General features: G+C 37.3%; 1 long non-coding RNA gene across 2 annotated transcripts in view; it reads left to right on the top strand.

Annotated features, from left to right (window-relative positions):
- Window positions 1-4,255: 4,255 nt before the first annotated feature.
- LOC134484709 (uncharacterized) overlaps window positions 4,256-19,516 on the top strand; it is a 39,819-nt gene continuing 24,558 nt past the window's right edge. Inside the window, exon 1 of one of the 2 annotated variants that reach the window (XR_010062394.1) lies at window positions 4,256-4,698. This is a non-coding gene — a long non-coding RNA (uncharacterized LOC134484709). Of the gene's footprint in view, window positions 4,699-6,557; window positions 6,899-19,516 lie in introns of those variants that run through there. The other variant, XR_010062396.1, reaches the window with a different exon arrangement.

Below are 19,516 nucleotides of genomic sequence, written 5' to 3'. Positions count from 1 at the left end.
ATTCCATCTACTCCACTGCATCTTCACAATGTCCTTATTTTTCATAACTGTGTAGTATTCCACAGTGTAAATGAACCACATTTTCTGTAGCCATTCTTTGGTTGAGGGGCTTCTGGGTTATTTATATTTTCTGCTCATTATGAAGAAAGCAGTTAGAACGTTATGGAGCACATGTCCTTGCGGTATGGCAGAGGTTTTTTCAGATATAAGGCCAGGAGTAGTATAGCTGGGTCTTTAGGAAGAATATTCCCCATTTTCTCAGAATACACTGGATAGATATGCAAAGTCATTATTCGAATTTGATCTTCCCCCAGCAAATGTTATTTGTATCCTGATATTTATCTGCTTCCTCAAAGGAGGTTGCCCCTGACTAGTCCTCTTTCATGGATTAAGGAGATCGCATATGAACCTTCTGTCCCTTTTAACTGTTCTTTAAATGTTAAAGCCTATGACAGTGAGCCAGAGGGGAAAGTTGATACTGGAGTACTGAGGGTGTGGTTACATAGAGAGTCAGAAGAGGGTAAGAGAGGTATAGTTTATTACTATATAATAATTTAATATACTAACATAATATATTAGTATCAATTATATTTTATTATGATATAAATATATAATAATATAATGTATTAATAAAATATGACTATATTATTTATTTTAATAATAATATTCTTTAATATGTTAATATAGTATATTATTAATTATATTATTATAATGATTGTACATATCACTTTAATATATTAATTTATTATAATAATATTTTATATATGTGTATATATATATATATGTATTTATATACAATATAAATATATATGTGTATATATATATATACTGCATGGTATGCAACATCCACAAAGTTAACTCCAGGTGGAGCTCGCACGTTAATGTGAAATGCTGAGGGCAGAATATTTTTTTTTCAGTTCAGTTTGCTTATATAGTGGATCACTTTGATGGGTTTTCATAGATTGATCCACTCCTGCAGCCTCAGGAGGTAGCCTACATGATGGCACTGAATGGCGGTTTTGATATGCCCTTGGATTTTATTTTCGAGCATTTTACCTAGTATTTTTTCCACCAATGTTGGTAAGGGAAATTCTTCTGAAATTCTTTCTTTGTTGTGTCGTTTGTGATTTATGTGTCAGGGCGACACTGGTGTCATGGAATCATTTTGGCGTTTTCCTCCTGTTTCTGTTTTTTGGTGTAGGTTGAGAATTCTTTGAAAACCTGGTAGGAGTCTGCACTCAAACAATCTGGCCCTTGGGCTCTTTCAGTAGGGAAACTTAATTACTGTTTGTGTCTCATTAGGTGTTGTAGAGCTATTTACAGAGTTTATCTTACCTAAATTTACCTGTGGTCAGTGCAATCAGTCTACACAATCATCCACTTTAAAGTGAGAACTAATGATTATGTGACTTTCATCATTGTACATTGATACGGCTCCCTGTTCATTTCTGAATTTGTTATTTGGATGCTCTCTCCTCCTATTACATTATCTGTCTGAGGATTTGTCTGTCAAATTGATGTTCCCAAGGAACCAGCTCTTGTTTTTTTGTTTTTTTTGTTTTGGTTTTTTTTTTTTTTTTGTTTTTTTGATCTTTGTATTCTCTTTGTTTCTGATGGATCACTCTCACCCTGAGTCTGATCATTTCTTGCTGTCTCCTCCTTTAATATGTATTTGCTTCTTTTTATTTTAGAGATCTAGGGTGTGCTGGGAAGTTGCTAGTGTGGGGTCTCTCCGGTTTCTTTATAAAAGCACCCTGTGCTGCATATGCAGGTATGTTTGGAGAAGTTGTGCCTTCATTTTCATTAAATTCTAGGAGCACTTTTTGTTTTTCATCTCTTCCGTGAACTGGTGGATCTTAAGTTGCCAGCTATTGAATTTCAATGAGTTTATACACTTTTTCTTATTGTTGAAGTCCAGTTTTAATCCATGGTGATCTGAGAAGATCCAATGGTTAGTGCAGTATTTCTGTATCCATTGTGGCTTCTTTAGAGTGGGAGAACATGTTCATTTTAGCATAAGGTTCCATGAGGTACTGAAAAGAGAGTGTGTACTTTTGTGTTTGTGTGAACTATTCTGTAGATATCAGTGAGGTCAATTTTATTGAACCCCGTGTTTGTTAAATCATTTATTTATTTATTTTTTTAATTTCTGTCTCAATGGCCTGCCTTTGGTGAGATGGGACATTGATGTCACCCACTATTAATGTGTGAGGTTCGATGTGATATTTACGCTTTAGCAATATTTCTCTCACCAATATTTCTGCTTTTTGTCTTTGGCCTATAGACATCCAGAATTGAGATGTCATTTTGGTGGATTTTTCCTCTGATGCATATGAAGTATCCTTCCCCGTCTCTTTTGATTACTTTTGGTAGAAAGTCTGATTTGCTGGATGTTAGAATGGCTACACCATCTTGTTTCTTGTGTCCATTAGGTTGGAAATCTTTTCCAACCCCTTGGTCTGAGGTTGTGTCTATCTTGGTTGCTGGATTGTGTTTCTTGAGTGCAACAGAAGGATAGATCCTGATTTTAAATCCATTGTGTTAGCCTGTGTCCTTTTACTGTTGAGTAGAGGACATTAATGCTTAAAGGTATTAATGAGATGTTGCAGGAGCAGGTTTTTTTTTTTTTTTTTTTTGCTTGCATGTTTTTTTTGGTTTTTGTGTTTTCGATTAGGATGTTTGAGTATGTATGTGAGTATTACATCTGTTCAGTAGGGTGCATGATTTTTTTTTGTTTGTATTTTTTTTTGTGTTTTTGGGGAGCTATTGGAGTATGCATGTGAATGTGAGATCCTTTCTGTAGGTTATGCTGTGTAATTATTAATTTCTAGGGGGAGGCAGAGATGTTTCAATTTCTGAAAATCCATCAATATAATTCACTATATAATGAAACTGAAAGAGAAAAATCACATGATAATCTCATTAGATATTTAAAAAGCTTGCAAAAATATTCCAACCCACCTTCATGTTAAAAGGGTGAGAGCAATCAGGGATACGAGTCCTATGCAGAAACATAATAGAGGCAATGGAGAGCAGGCCGGTACCCAGCATCAACCTAAATGGAAAGAAATGTAAAGCAATTCCATTAAAGTCAAGGACAATGTAAGGCTGCACACTCTCCCTAATTAGTATAGTATTTGAAATTATATCTAGGGTAAAAGCATAGTTCAAATTTGGTTCTGAAATGGAGTATTGCCAAGGCCTGTGAAGGAGGAATGGCACAGAGCTTTAGAAATCCTGGGGTATGGCCCACTCTTCAGCACAGTCTCGTTGGACCTTGGTGAGTCATGAACCCCACGAGGATTTCAGGCAGAGTGGTGCTCAGTTATTGCACTCATCCTCTCTTAATCTAAGAAGTGCATGAAAATCCTCATGGAGCTTTCTACCACTCAGAGGGCAGTGCCATTGGCATTTGCAATAAGAGTGATACAGGTCTTTTAGCAATTGCCTCTGGGGTAGATCATTGCTTCTATCATTGCCCGAGGAAATGTAGAATGATTAGCGAGGACCACAACCCATTAAAAGCTTTTGGAAAAATAAAATTGTTTGTGAAGCTGGCTAAGATCTTTTCCCTACTGACTCTGATATAAAAAAACAATGTATGGAACAATTTGTAGTTCGGAAAGGCTGGGATCTTTTAAGGTCAGGGATCAAGAACTATGGCGGCACAGGCTAATGGTGTGACTGTCACAAATGCTGGACTGTTGATGACTGCTTTCTGAACCAGTTTTACCCTCAGCTTCCTGATAGGATTTAATAAGGTTTGCCAATCACAGATGTGCATTCTGATCATTTAAAGCAGATATAACATTTTTATACAGATGTTTAGATTTCTGTTTCTAAAAGATTCTTACAAGTATCCTTTTAAGGATAAATAATACAATACTTTATCATTTCTCTGTGAATTCAAATTGCTTACTTATGAAGTTACGTTGACCTTGGGAGCAATTTGTTTTCTTTAGGTGTACTATATAATGTTTGTTCTAATACAGTACTGGGTATCACTTTTTTCATCACTAAGCAAGAGAAGAAAACTAGAATATGATCACATTTGTAATACAATATTCAATAAATTAAAGGTCTATAGGGAAAATACTGCCCGTTGTGAAACAGAGAAAACCTAGAAAATTGAACTGTATGTCACAGGAATAATCCTGGGAGTATAAATATTATCTAGAAGAATCACCTCCACTCCATCTTCCTAAATCTTTTCTACCCGTGACATGCCCCTGACTAACTTTCACCATTCAGAGCATGTAACCACTAATGAAGAAAAGAGAAGTATCTAACTTTATAGAGAGATGGAGTACGTAAATGTTTCCACTGTGACACAAGAGACTCTCCTGGAAAAGGCACTCTTGAAACTGGTCAATGTAAGGAAAGCTGTTCAGCATGTAGGCCATGGGCGTTCTAAGAGACATTATCATTAGGCCCTCTCTGAAAAATCTCTTGTAACCTAGAGAGCCCTAGCTACTTTTGTGAGGTCACAAGTGTTGTCCTGATAGCATCTGCCTCTCAGATATTTCTTCAGTACCCCTAGAGCTTACTAATTGGCCTTTAATTCAGAATAAACAGACATTTTTGAAGGGAGAACAAAGAGGATGAAGAAATCAGAGATGTGCAAAGAAAGCTTCCCTTCTGTTTTGGTATCAAAAAGGAAGAATTACCTGGTCCATTTGAGAGCTCAGTGAGTCCGGGGTAGGTGTTTAGTGGGTTTCCTGAAGAGACAGCCTTCATCTCAGCTTTCCACATATGGGAATGAGGACATGGGAGCCTCTCAAAATCATCTGGACTTACCTGTTCTTATGGTTCCTGGAAGTCAGAGAGTTTATATCATTCATTTCTTTATTCCAAAAGCCAAGGGATGGAAAGGGCACAGTTGTTTTCCTGAGAGTGCATGGACTTTATTCTTTTTGACAAGAAGAAAAGGGACTTAAAGAACACGGGAAGGACAAGTTTTGTAACCCTAGCTCTGTGTAAACTCCTCCATGCTTTAGATTCCTATAGTGCAGTTTGTGCCTGACCCTGATATCTGGGATAGAGAAGAGCTTCTATTTGAAACATCATCATCTCAGTCCTTCAACTATTATTTCTATGACTGTCATTACCTGATAGTGACTCATTAGATTTCTGAGTCAATAGCTGCAATTAGCTGGTAGTTTTCTCTTCTTTTATTTCTTATATCTTTTATTTTTTACAAATTTTATTTCTTTTTTTAAAATGTATATTTATATATTTATATTTAAAATACTGTTTCCTTTTAGAATTTCCTCCCATAAGATCCCTAACAGGTCCCTCTCCACTTCTTCTATAAACCATCCCATTACTGTCCCTTCACATTCCCTTTAAATGCAAGTCAAACCAAGGGAGGACCAAGGGCTTAACCTTCCTTTGGTGCCCAACAAGGCCATCCTCTACTACAAATGCAGTTGGAGCCTTAGGTCTTTCCATTTTCCACCTTTGAATATTGGTCTCGTACCAGAAAGATCTGGTTCATTGGCATTTTTGTTCTTATGGGTTGAAACCCTTTTCAGCTCTTATTATCGTTTCTCAGAATCTACCAACTGGAACTCCATTTCCAGTTTACTGGTTTGCCATTGACATTCACTTTTGTATTTGACAGGCTCTAGCTTTGTCTCTCAGGAAATATCTATATCTGTTTCCTGGCAGAATGCATTTCTTAGCTTCATCAATGTTATCCAGTTTTGGTGGTTGAATATATATATATATATACTTTAGGTGCTTCCTACACCTATTAGGTTAGGTGGAATGATTACATGGATTCTGCACAACTAGGTCAAGAATGTAGAGTTTGCAAATGAGTATATCAAAGAGACTCCCTCCTGTACTTATGAAGGTATTGAATTGAGGTTTCACTGTTCCTCAAGTCTTTCTTCCCCCTGCCCATGCTCCTGTTTCTTATATATAACATTAAGGAAGAATCATGGCAACACATCTAAAACCTTCAAGTCTGGCCATGGGAACACAGGAAGTAGATAGTGTAGTACAGATATCAAATGTGAATAGAGAAACGAATTGTATACTCCATGTGGTCCTTTGCTTTATTGATGTTGGTAATTTTTGAATAACATAAGGATTTGGGAATTTATAATTGAAGTAGGTACACCATATTTACACTGTTATTCTCAGTCTATAGATGGGCCCACTTTGTTTCCAAAATCATAGCAGAGAATGGAATTTGAAAACAGAATTTTTGAGTACATATTCAGGAATATTTATAATGTCCCCTATGAAGGAATGTACAATAGGAAAGTGAAATACAACATTCAACGAAAGTTGTGTAGGTAAAGTACTGGCCTTTATAAAATTAAGAAAACCTAGAAAATTGAACTGTATGTCACAGGAATTGACCTGGGAATAAAAATATTATCCAGAAGAATCTTCTCCACTCCAAGTTCCTAAATAATTTCTATCCATGCCAAGCCCCAGACTCATTTTCTCCATTCAGAAGTCACTAGCTTTAGAGAGATGGAGAACGAAAGTTTCCACTGTGTCACAGGAGACATACCGAAATTGGCACCCTCAAAACTGGTTAATGTAAGGAAAGCTGTTTAGAGTCAGGCCATGGCAGTTCTCAGTGACAATATCATTAGGCTCTCCCTGAAAAATCTCTTGTATCCTTGAGAGCACTAGCTTCTTCTGTGATGTAATAAGTGTTGTCCTGACTGCAAATGCCTCTCAGATATTACTTCAGTACCTATAGGTTTTACTAATTGGCCTCAAATTCAGGGGAAACAGTCATTAGGGTGGGAGAACAAAGACGATGAAGAAATCAGAGATGGGGAGAACGAAGCTGGTCTTCTGTCTTGGTATAAAAGAAGGAAGAAATACATCATCCCTGAGAAATCTCACTGAAGCCTTGGTAGGAGTGGAATATGTAAGTTGAAGAGATAGAATTGATCTGATCCTTCCACACATGGGATCAGGAGCTGGGAGCCTCTCAGAAGAATCTGGACTTCCCTGCTTCTAATGGTTCCTGGAAGTCAGAGAGTTTATATCATTAATTTCTTTCTCCCAAAAGCCAGGTGTTTGGAAGGACACTGTTCTTTTCCTTAGAGCTAATGGATTTTTGTTCTTATTGCCCAGAAGAAAATGGTCCTAAGGAAGAAGTGAAAAATAAGTATACTTACCTCAGCTCAGAGTAAACTCCTCAATTATTTGGATACTTATAGAGCAGTAAGTGTCTGATACTGGTATTTGGGAGAGAGAAGTGCTCCAAATTTAATCTTCATCATCTCAATCTTTCCACTAGTATTATTCTGACTATAAATCCCTGACAGGAACCCTTTGGATTACTGACTCAATAGGTCTGATTAGCTGCTAATTATCTTTTGTTTTTTTTTTTTTCCTTTTTTTTTAGCAAATTTTATACCTTTTTTTTTTGGTTCTTTTTTTCGGAGCTGGGGACCGAACCCAGGGCCTTGCGCTTCCTAGGTAAGCGCTCTACCACTGAGCTAAATCCCCAGCCCCGTATATACCTTTTTTAATTGGATATTTCTATATTTACATTTCAAATGTTATTTCCTTTCCCAGTTTCCTGTCCTTAATATTCCTAGCTGGTCCCCTTATCCTTATCTATAAACTTTACTGTGCTTTGACATTCCCTTTAACTAGGGAGAACCAAGGGCTTCTCCTTCCATTGATGATCAACATCGCCATACTATGCCACATATGCAGTTGGAGCCACAGGTCTGTACATAAACAGTCATGGAATATTGGTTTAATACCAGAAAGCCCTGGTTAATTGAACTTGTTGTTCTTATGGGGGTTGAAAGCCCATTCAGCTCTTGTAATCCTTTCTCAACATCTACAAACAAGGGGTCTGTATTCAGTTCTCTGGTTTGCCACTAGCAATCACTTCTGTATTTGACATGCTCTAGCTGTGTCTCTCATGAAAGATCTAAAACCATTTATTGGCAGAATGCAATTTTATCTTCATCAATCTTATCTAGTTTTTGTGCCTGATATATATATATATATATATATATATATATATATATATATATGTATATGTATATATATACACATATATATATATACATACATATATATATAAGTGAATACATACATACATATATATATAAGTGAATACATACACACACATATATACATATATATACATATATACATATATACATATATATACATTTATATACATATATATATATATATATATATATATATATATATATATATATATATACAATTTTGGTGGATCCTACAACTAGGAATTTTTGTTTAATATTTGGATGGATTCTGCATAACAAGGTGAAGACTATAGGATCCACAAGTGACAATTGCAAATAGACTCCCTCCTGTTTTTTATAACCTATTGAATTTGAGGTTTCATTGGACCACAAGCCATTCCTATCACTGCCCATCACTCAGAAACTGATGTGTGGCCTGAAGAAAGAATCATGGTAAAACATCCAAAACCCTCAAGCCTATCCCTGGGAACACAAGAAGGTAGATATTAGAGGACTGATATCTAATAGAACTTCAGAACCACATTCTATACTCCATGTTGTCCTTTGCTTTACTGATGTCTTGTAATTAATGGATAAAATATGGATTTGGGAGTTGATCATTAGAAGTAGGTACACAATATTTCCACTCTTATATTCACTCTATAGCTGAGCCACGTTTGATACCAAATTCATTGCAAAAAATGGAATTTGAAAAATGAAATTTTGAGTACACATGCAGGAACATATATAATGTCCCCTGTAAATGAATTTACAATCAGAAAATATAAAACAATATTCACTCAATTAAAGTTCTGTAGGGAAAATACTGGCACCAGCGAAACAGGGAAAACCTAGGGGATTGAACTTTATGTCACAGGATTTGACCGGAGAATAAAATTAATCTCGAGAAGAATATCTTTCCTTCTGTGTTCCTAGATCTTTTCTACCCATGACGAGCCCCTGACTAACTTTCTTCATTCAGAGCATGTAATCACTAATAAAGCAGAGAGAAGTCTCTAGCTGTACAGAGATGTAGCATGTAAATATTTCTACTGTGTCACAGGAGACACTACTGGAAAGTGCACAACCAAATCTGGTCAATGCAAGGAAGCTCTTGAGCAGGTAGGCTATGGCAGTTCCATCATCATTAGGCCCTCCTTGAAAATTCAATTGTGTCCTGGAGAGCCGTAGCTTCTTCTGTGATATCCAAGTTTTGTTTTGACAGCAACTACCTCCTTCCATATGTCTATGGTTTAGTAATTGGCATCTAATTCAGAGTAAAGAGCGATTTGGGAGAGAGAACAAGTAGGAAGAAGGGATCAGAGATGGGGATGAGGAAGCTGGCCTCTTGTCTTGGTATAAAAGTAAAGAAGAAATAAGTGGTTTTTGGAAAACACCCTGAGCAGATGGCTTTAGTTCTTTTGTTCTTCTATGGGTTAACCGAGCTCTTGGAGAAGTTGGTGAACATCCTAAAGACCTTTTGGCAGATGGTAAAGTTTCTAGACACCCCTTTTTGTATTTCAATGATCCTAGGGATTGTATGACTAAAGGTAATTGTTTCCTAGGATGAGTGCTAGAGCAAGATAGATTTTTAGGTGCTTTAAAAGACATGGAATTTTTCTGATATACTTGGACTAATGGCACAAGGTCTAAATGATTTTTTTTCGATGTGGACTTTCCCTCAGACCTTTGGTAATATAAAAAAAAAGCGTTTTATATGTTTGAAGTCTAATTTGCACAATGACAAACCACTTTGAGCATGGAGAACACTTTCTGGAGCCCTAGAGAGGAGTGAAGAAATTCTCTGAAACCCTAGGGTAGACGGTGAACATGCCTTTTTTGTAGAAGGAGGAGTTACTTGAGCATCTTGGGACAATATGGAATGTCCAGCAAGTCCTTTCAAGGAATGGCATCTTTGCACAATTCCTTCATATTTTTTGGAAATTCCATGGCCCTTTGGACAGATGGAGAATGTTAGGACTCACCTGAGGAGAAAATGTAGCTTTTGCTGTCTCTTTGGCTGCAGAAGATGGCACAAGATCCCTTTTGGCAGAAGGGGGATGTTTGAAACTATCTTCTTTAGAGGAAATTTCTCAAGACTACATCAGAAGGATCAAATCTTAACCTTTTTTTTTATAGAAACTGGATGCCTGTGGTCCACTTTGGTAGAGGGAGAATGTCGCCTCTTTATCCCCAGAGTGGACATGTTAAATAAATCTACTTAGGTATATGGGGATAGTTCTAAAACATGCTGTTCAGATGCAGTAGATCCTAAGACATCCTTCTCAGATGAGGAAGGTCTTAATGTACCGTGTATACGTGTAGAATCCTTACTGTGATATCAGAATGGAGAGTATGTATTAGAGCTACCTCTGAAAATGTGACCTCTCCCTGAGCATCATAGACATATTCTAGATTTTGTTTTGTAACTGTGGAAGTTCCAAGAGAAATTTCTTCTGCTGGAGAAGTGGAAACCGACTTTCCTATAGAAGTGTCAGGTTCCCTAGCCTGCTTGAGAGGTAAAACAGGCTCCAAAGCCCCTTCAGAAGATTAGGTAAAATCCAGAGCTTTTGAGGTATTTGGCAGATGTTCTGGGTCTGCTTGTGGGTATAAAGAAGGAATGTCAATCCTTTCTGAATATTTGGAAGAGTGTGTAGCATCTTCTGTAGTTGGGGAAGATGGCTGATTTTGAGGAGATAAGGAAGTTCCTATAGCCTACTGTGGAATTTGTGGAGGTCGTACTCATTCTTTTACACTAATGGAATACAAGGAATCCCTTTCCTCAGTTGTGGAGGATGCTACAGACTCTGGTGTTCGCATTTCATGGTTCACATATGTTTGGGTCCATAAACTTCTCTACAGATGGAATCTGTCCTAGAATATCTTTTGTATATGTGTCACATCCACAAGACATTTCTAAAGATGTGGCTATGGGTAGACCTCCTTTTGTAGAAGTTTCTTGTCCCACAGTCTCTTTATGAGATAGAGTAATACTCAGAGAATACTGCTCAGTTTTGGGAAGTTCTAGCATCTCTGATGTATATGTGGAAAATTTTGGAGCCTCTGCTTTCAGGACAGAACGACTTAGAGTCCCCTGAGGAGGTAGGGGATATTTTATCTTCTCTGCACATTGTATAAATATGGAGTCTGCATGGCTCATTGACAGTGTGTTTTGATAAACTTGGCTTTTTGGGGCCTAATGGGATGTCAGGAGGGTCCCTTCAGTGGTAGAGGATATTTGAATAATTCTCTATTATATAGAGACATTTGAAGTAGTGGGGGATATGGTGAGGCTGCTAGAACATATTTTTTATGTGCAGAAGGCACAGGAGTTCCATCGGTGGATTCAGAAATTTCTACCACATCTTGCGTGGGTGTGGAACTCTCAAGAGCCCCTTCTGAAACTGTCAATGGTCCTTGATCTAATGGTGTACATGCAGAAAATTTTGTCTCTTCTTGGGCTGGTATGTGTGTTATGAGGTTCACTTGGGTATTTGTAATTGTATTTTGTACGCCTTGGATCATAAGTGATGATTTAAGCGCATTTTTAATAGTGGAGGACTTTGAATGTCCTCTTGGCTTAATAGGGTAGTTCTGCAATCCGCTTTGTCAGCAGAATCAGGTTTCAAACTCATTTTATCCGAAGCAGATTTCATAAGCACGTTGGTGGAGATAGGGCACATCTTTGACTGTCTTTGTGAATGGACAGAGCTCTCTGCCCTGCTTTGGCAGCTGGCAAAGGAATTACAGTCTCTTCTGGAGAAGGGGCAGGACTTATTCCACTTGTGGAATATGAGAAATCACTGAGATTACCTTTAAGAGAAGAAGATTTCCAGCCTTTTTTTTCTGATTGGGCCTGTTGTACCTCCCCTTAACCAGAGGCGTCTTCTCAAACAAAATTTGGAGGAGAACTGGAAAGACTGAGGACCTGTAAGATAGGGAGTGAACATTTGAAATCTTTTGGAAAGTCTGTGGGACAAGAGCTGAACACCCAGAAGAGTGTGCAATACTGAGACCTCAGCGAGGAGACCCTGCTACTTCTTCCCACATGTGCTCAGATCCCTAGCCCAAAAGGAAACTGCATAGTGCCACTGGATACATGAATATAGGAGCAGTCAATCTGCAGGAGCCCTGCAGTCCAAACTGCAGCTGAATCTGAACTTGTCCAAACAGTATTCTACACCCAAATGTCATGAGGGGTGGGGAAGTATTACACTGTCAGAGGGGCAGAAACCCGTGAGAACTCTGCTCAAATTCCTGACTCAAGAAAAAAACACCTAGCTCCATCTGGGCCTCCTGTGCATAGGAACCTAGGAGCAGTAGGGTCAAGAAACTTCTGGTTGCAGCCCTTATGGAAAGCTGAAAGTCAGCCCAACAAGTGAGTTCAGGCCTGAGAGAAGAGGTGATTCCAACTTTTCTGCTTGAAGCGAGCTCACTGGTTGACTCAGGACATGCAAAGGCAGAACTCCTCTGGGATCAGGCATTTCCAGTTTCTAGCTGGCTCCTGAACCTTGCTGATTCCAGCACAAAGCTCCCTTCTCCTAGAAACTGTGGGAGAGAGAGCTGATCACCCAGGAGTGTGGGCAGTACTGAGCATACAATGCACACAGACTACCACTTCTGCCCACAATTACCCACATCTCTGGCCCAAGACAAAATTGCATAGTGACTCTGGAATAGAGGAGGAGTAAATCTACTGGAGCACCATGTTCCAGACTGTGCCTGGATCGGAACTGATCTTGTCAAACAGCTCCCTGTACCCAAATCATGATGATGGGGTAACTAGAGCCTCAGAGAAGCAGACACTCCTGGGAAATCAGAGGAGACTACTCTCTGCCCAGATTCCTGACTCAAGAGGAAAACACCTTGTACCATCTGTGCCCCCTCCCCCCACAGAGGGACCTAGGAGAAGTATGGGAAGTTCCTTCTGGTTCCCGCCCACAGGGACAGCTGAAAGTAAGTAGACAGGAGCAACTACATGCCTGAGAGCAGAATACTCTGTTCCCTTAACTGGGTAAAAGAAAACAGGAAAACAGGTCTACAGCAGCCCTGACACACGAGCCTACAGGACGGTCAAGCCACTGTCAGAAAGAGCAAGACAAGCTAATTCCAGAGACCACCTGATGGCCACAGGAAAGCACAGGAACACAAACAACAGAAACCAAGACTACTTGGGCTCAACAGAACCCAATTCTCCCATCAAAACAAACACTGGATATCTAAACACACCAGAAAAGGAAGATCTAAATTTAATTTCACATTTATCATGATGATGGAGGATGTTAAGAATAGTAACTCCCTTAAGAAAATGCAGGACAATAGAAAAAACTGAAGTAAACAAATATAATGCAAGAAAGAGGGAACACAAAACTACCTTAAAGAACTACTTGAAAAACAGCATAACAGGAGAAGGAAATAAACAAAACCACCCAGGAGTTAAAAATGGAAACAGAAACAATAAATTAAGCACAAGGAAGATAACCCTGGAAATGGAAAACCTAGGACAGAGACCAGGAGTCATAGAAGTGAGAATCACCAACAGGATAAAAGACATAGAAGACATAATCTAAGGAGCAGAAGAATCACACAACTGTCAAACATAATGTAAAACAGAAAAGACCTAGCTCAAAACATAAAGGATATCCAGGACACAATGAGAAGATCAAACCTAGTCTTAACAGGTATAGAAGAAAGTGAAGACTGTCAACATCAAGGGACAGTAATATCTTCAACAAAATTATAGAGTAAAACTTCCCTAATCTAAAGAAAGAGATGCCCATAAACATACACAAAGCCTACAGAACTCCAAATAGATTGGACCAGAAAAGGATATTCTCCCATCACATAATAGTCAAAACACCAAATGCACAAAACAAATAAAAATGTTAAAAACTGTAAGGAAAAAGGTCAAGTAATATATAAAGGCAAAGTTATCAGAATTAAATCAGAATTCTTTCCAGATACTATGAAAGTCAGCAGATCATAGACAGATGTCATACAGACACTAAGAGAATAAAAACACCATCCCAGGGTACTGTATCCATCAAAACTCTCAATTAACAAAGACGGAGAATCCAAGATATCCCATGACAAAACGAAATTTACACAATACCTTTCTATATATCTAGTCTTATAAAGGACACTAACTGGCAAGACCGAACACAAGGATTCAAGTAAAACCATAGATAAAGCAAGAAATTAGTCTTTTCACAACAACACATAGAGAAGAGAAGCACACAAACATAAACTAACCTCCAATTATGAAAATAACAGAAAGTGACCATCACTATTCCTTAATATCTCCAACATCAATAGACTCAATTCCTCACTAAAAATACACAGATTGACACACAATATGTAATGAGGACCCAGCATTTTGCACTACAGGAAACACACTTCAGAGACAAAGACAGACACTACATCAGAGTAAAAGGCTGGAAAACAATTTTCCAAGCAAATGATCTGAAGAATATATAAAATCGACTTTCAACCAAAAGTCATCAAAAAGCATAAGGAAGGACACTTCATATTCGTCAAGGGAAAAATCCACCAAGATGAACTCAAAATCATAAATGTCTATGCTCCAAATACAAGGGCTCCTACATACACATAAGAAACCTTACTAAAGATCAAAGCACATATTGCACCGCAAAAAATAATAGTATAAGATTACAACACCCCATTCTCATCACTGGACAGATCACAGAAGCAGAAATTAAACAGAGATATAGACAGACTAGCAGAAGGTATAAACCAAATGGACTTAACAGATATTTACAGAACATTCTATCCTAAAACAGAAAGATAAACCTTCTTCTCACAGCCTCCTGGCACTTTCTCCAACATTAATCATATAATCAGTCAAAAAGCAGGCCTCAAAGCATACAGAAAGAGAAATAATCCAACGCATCCTATCAGACCACCATGGGCTAAGGCTGTTCTTCAATAAAAATTAGGAAAGAACGCCCACATATACATGGAAGTTGAACAATTTTTTTACTCAATGATAACTTGGTGAAGGAAGAAATAAAGGAAGAAATTAAAGACTTCTTAGAATTCAATGAAAATGAAGGTACAACACACCCAAACTCTTGGAACACAATGAAAGCTGTGCTAAGAGGAAAACTCATAGCTCTGAGTGCCTGCAGAAAGAAACAGGAGAGAGCATACATCAGCAGCTTGACAGCACACCTAAAAGCTCTAGAACAAAAAGAAGCAAATACATGCAGGAGTAGTAGAAGGCAGAAAATAATCAAACTCAGGGCTGTAATCAACCAAGTAGAAAAAAAGGGACCATACAAAGAATCAACAGAACCAATACCCGATTCTCTGAAAAAATCAACAGGATATATTAACCCATAGCTAGACTAAGCAGAGGATACAGAGAGTGTGTCCAAATTAACAAAATCAAATATTAAAAAGGGAGACAGAACAGCAGAATCAGAGGAAATTAAAAAAAAAATTACTGTACTACAAAAGCCTAGGTTCAAAAAACTTGAAAATCTGGAAAAAAAAAAGACAATTTTCCAGACAAATACAAGATACCAAACCTAAATCAGGAAAAGATAAACCATTTAAACAACCCATAACTCCCAAAGGAATACAAGCAATCATCAAAACTCTCCCACCCAAAAAGAGTCCAGGATCAGATGGGTTTAGTGCAGAAATCCATCCAAAATTCATTGAAAAAGTCATAACAATACTGTCCAAACTATTCCATAAAATTGAAACAGATGGAGTACTACCAAACTGCTTTCATGAACTCACAATTTCTCTTATAACTAAAACAAAGAAAGACTCAACAAAGAAAGATAACTCAGACCAATTTATCTTATCAATATCAACACAAAAATACTCAATAAAATTCTGGCAAACATATTCATACAACACATTAAACAATCATCTACTATGTTTAAGTAGGATTCATCCCAGGCTTGCAGGGATACTTTAATATACAGAAAATAAACAACATAATTCACTATATAAACTCCAAGATAAAAACCACATGATCCTTTCATTAGATGCTGAGAAAGATTTTGACAAAATTCAACATCACTTCATGAAAAAAGTCCTGGAAAGCACAGGAATTTAAGGCCCACACCTAAACATATACAGCAAATCCGTAACTAACATTAAACTAAGTGGAGAGAAACTTAAAGCAATCACACTGAAATCAGGGACTGAACAAGGGTGCCCACTCTCTCACAACTTATTCAATATAGTTCTAGACATCTTAGTCAGAGCAAGCAGACACTGAAGGAGGTCAAAGGGATATAGATTGGAAAAGAAGAAGTTAAAATAGCACTGTTTGTAGTTGATATGATTGTATACTTAGTGACCTCAAACATTCCACAAGAGAATTACTAAGCCTGATAAACATTTCAGCAAAGTGGCTGAGTATAAAAATAACTCTGCACAAAGCTAAACAAGCAGAGAAAGAAAGTAGGGATATGACACCCTTCACAATAGCCCCAAATAATATAAAATGTCTTGGGGTGACATTATCCAAGTAAGTAAAAAATATGAGCATATGAGCAGAACCTCAAGTCTCTGAAGAAAGTGAAGGAGATTTCAGAAGATGGAAAGATCTCCCATGTTCATGGACTGGCAGGATTAATACAGTAAAAATGGCCATTATATCAAACGCAACCTACATATTCATTCCAATTCCCATCAAAATTCCAATCCAATTCGTCAAAGATTTAGACAGAACATTCATTAATTCATCTGGAATAAAAAAAAACACAGAATAGCTAAAACTGTCCTCAACAATAAAAGGACTTCCATGGGAATCACTATCCCTAAACTCAAGCAGTATTACAGGGCAACAGTGATAAAAAAAAAAAAAAAAAAAAAAAAAGAAAAAAAAAAAAACAAAACAAAAAAACAAAAAAAAAAAAAAAACTGTATGGCGTTGTGACAGAGGCAGGCAAATAAACCAGTCGAATAGAATTGAAGACCCAGAAATGAACCCCTACAACCATGGTCACTTAATTTTTGAGAAAGAAGTCAAAACCATCCAATGGAAAAAAAGACAGCATTTTCAGCATGTGGTGCTGGTTCAACTGTGTGTCAGTATGTAAAAGAATGCAGATCGATCCATTCTTACTGCCCTGTAGAAAGTATAAGTACAACTGGATCAAGGACCTCCACTTCAAACCAGATACACTCCAACAAATAGAAGACAAAGTGTGGAAACATCTCAAACACATGGGCACTGGAGAAAATATTCTGAACAAAACACCAAAGGCTCATGTTCTAAGATGAAGAATCAACAAATGTGATCTTAAAAAAACTGAAAAACTTCTGTAAGGTACAGGACACTGTTGTTAGAACAAAATGGAAACCAATAGATTGGAAAAAGATCTTTACCAATCCTACAACTGATAGACAGCTTATATCCAAAATATACAAAGAACACATGAAGTGAGACTACAGGGAGACAAATAACCATTTGAAAAATGGGGTTCAAAGCAAAACAGAGAATTCACAGCTGAAGAATATCAATTGGCAGAGAAATACCTAAAGAAATATTCAACAACTATAGTATAAGGGAAATGCAAATCAAAACAACCCTGATATTCCACCTCACACCAGTGAGAATGTCTAAGATCAAAAACTCAGGTGAGAGCAAATGCTGGAGAGGATGTGGAGAAAGAGGAACACTCCTCCATTGTTGGTGGGATTGCAGACTGATATAACCATTCTGGAAATCAGTCTGGAGGTTCCTCAGAAAATTGGACATTGAGTTATCTGAAGACACAGCTACACCTATCTTGGGCATATACCCAAAAGATGCCCCAATATATAACAAAGACATGAGCACCACTATGTTCATAGTAGCCTTATTTATAATAGCCAGAAGCTGAAAGAACCCAGATGATCTTCCACAGAGGAATGAATACAGGAAATATGGCACATCTAACCAATGGAGTGTCATTAAGAGATACATTGAAATGCTAGCACTCTATACAACAGGGTTTTAGAGTCCCTTAGTGAGAGAATGGTCTTTTACAGCAAGGTCTTTATTATCAGACTTTGATTTAAACCATCTACCAATGAAGTGAAATTATCACAGACATAAAATAGTGCCTCTCCAGAAACAGCTTTTATCCACTAATACGCATCTACTTCTATTTCATAATTGTCATGTTTATATGGGTTTAGGATACAATATGTTCTGATTTATTAATGATATTTAAGTATTATTTGGGGTAATTTTGAAATTTTCAAAGGAACAAACCTATTTTATGATTGTATTCCATACTACTTGTAATTTGATCTTGAAGAATTTCATGAAAACTGAAGTATCGAAAATGTATATCTTCCCATTGAAAATTTGTAACATCAATCATGTGAAACTCCCGCTGAACCTCAGTGTATTGATTTCTCTGAAAGCATTTATAGACTCTCCTACTGCATTATTGCAACTCTACAGAAGCTTCACTCCCATAGTGGCAGTTCCAGATCAGATGTAAACAAACAATTTTCTTTGCCTTGGAAAAGATTTAAAATATTTTCATTAACTTTTTATATGAAACTAGTAAGGATTTTGAGAAAAGGGGGCAGACAGGCCCCAGAAAGTATGTTTTTAAAATTCTTTTCTTAAAATTAGACTTTTTCATGCAATATATTTGAATTATGATTACTCTACCTTCTATTCCCCCCTTCTATTCCTCTCCTGTCATCTGTATCTACATCCTTCTGACTCTCAAAACAAACCATCATCTAAGGGATAAAAATAAAATGAAAGTTAATGAATTGGAGTAGAACAAAACAAGCATATAGAAAAGAGCCAAAACAAGGGTCAAGAATCAGATACAGACACGGAGACCCAGACTTCCATTCACACACTCTGGAATTCCATGGAAACATAAAACCAGGAAAAATATATACACAAAACATACAGAGCAAAAATTAATAGATAAATAAACATAAAACAAAATGAAAAAGACATTCTGAAGAAAAAGTCCTGACCCATTATGAGACAAGGATCCTCCAAAGATGATGTTCAGTTCCCTTAGTGCTTTATACGCAGTCTACCCTTAAAATTAGTTTGTGTACCCAGTGATATTCCCTTGGAGAAAACTAAGTTTTCATTTTCACATGATTATCCAATGGAGATAACTTCCAAATTAGAGATAAGGTGATATGCAGGCCTTGGGTTCTTTCAAGGGCTTATTAATAGGTAAGGAGATCTGTGAGGTGCTGTCCACTGAGCATGATACAATTGTGGCCCTCCAGAACTCAAAATACTTACATCTATCTGAACAGACCCTATATAATATTGACACTGCCTATTCAAAAGAACTAAGTGAAGTGCTGGAGAAGAGAGAATGATGTAGCCATGGGTGTCTTACTTCATGAAAGAAGATTTTAAGAGACTAAAATTTACTATGAGTTGGTGTCTCAAAGTAACACCAGAAATTACATTGTTAACGTCTCACTAACACAACTGCCTAAACAACAGCTGAGGAAGAGAGGGAATGGGGAAGAATGGAAGTTTAGTTCTCTTTCTGTTTTAATTC

This window comes from Rattus norvegicus, assembly GCF_036323735.1.
Source record: "Rattus norvegicus strain BN/NHsdMcwi chromosome Y unlocalized genomic scaffold, GRCr8 chrY_unlocalized_33, whole genome shotgun sequence".
NCBI lineage: Eukaryota > Metazoa > Chordata > Mammalia > Rodentia > Muridae > Rattus > Rattus norvegicus.
The sequence above is the reverse complement of the archived record's forward strand: the minus strand, read 5'-3'. Positions and strand labels throughout refer to the sequence as shown.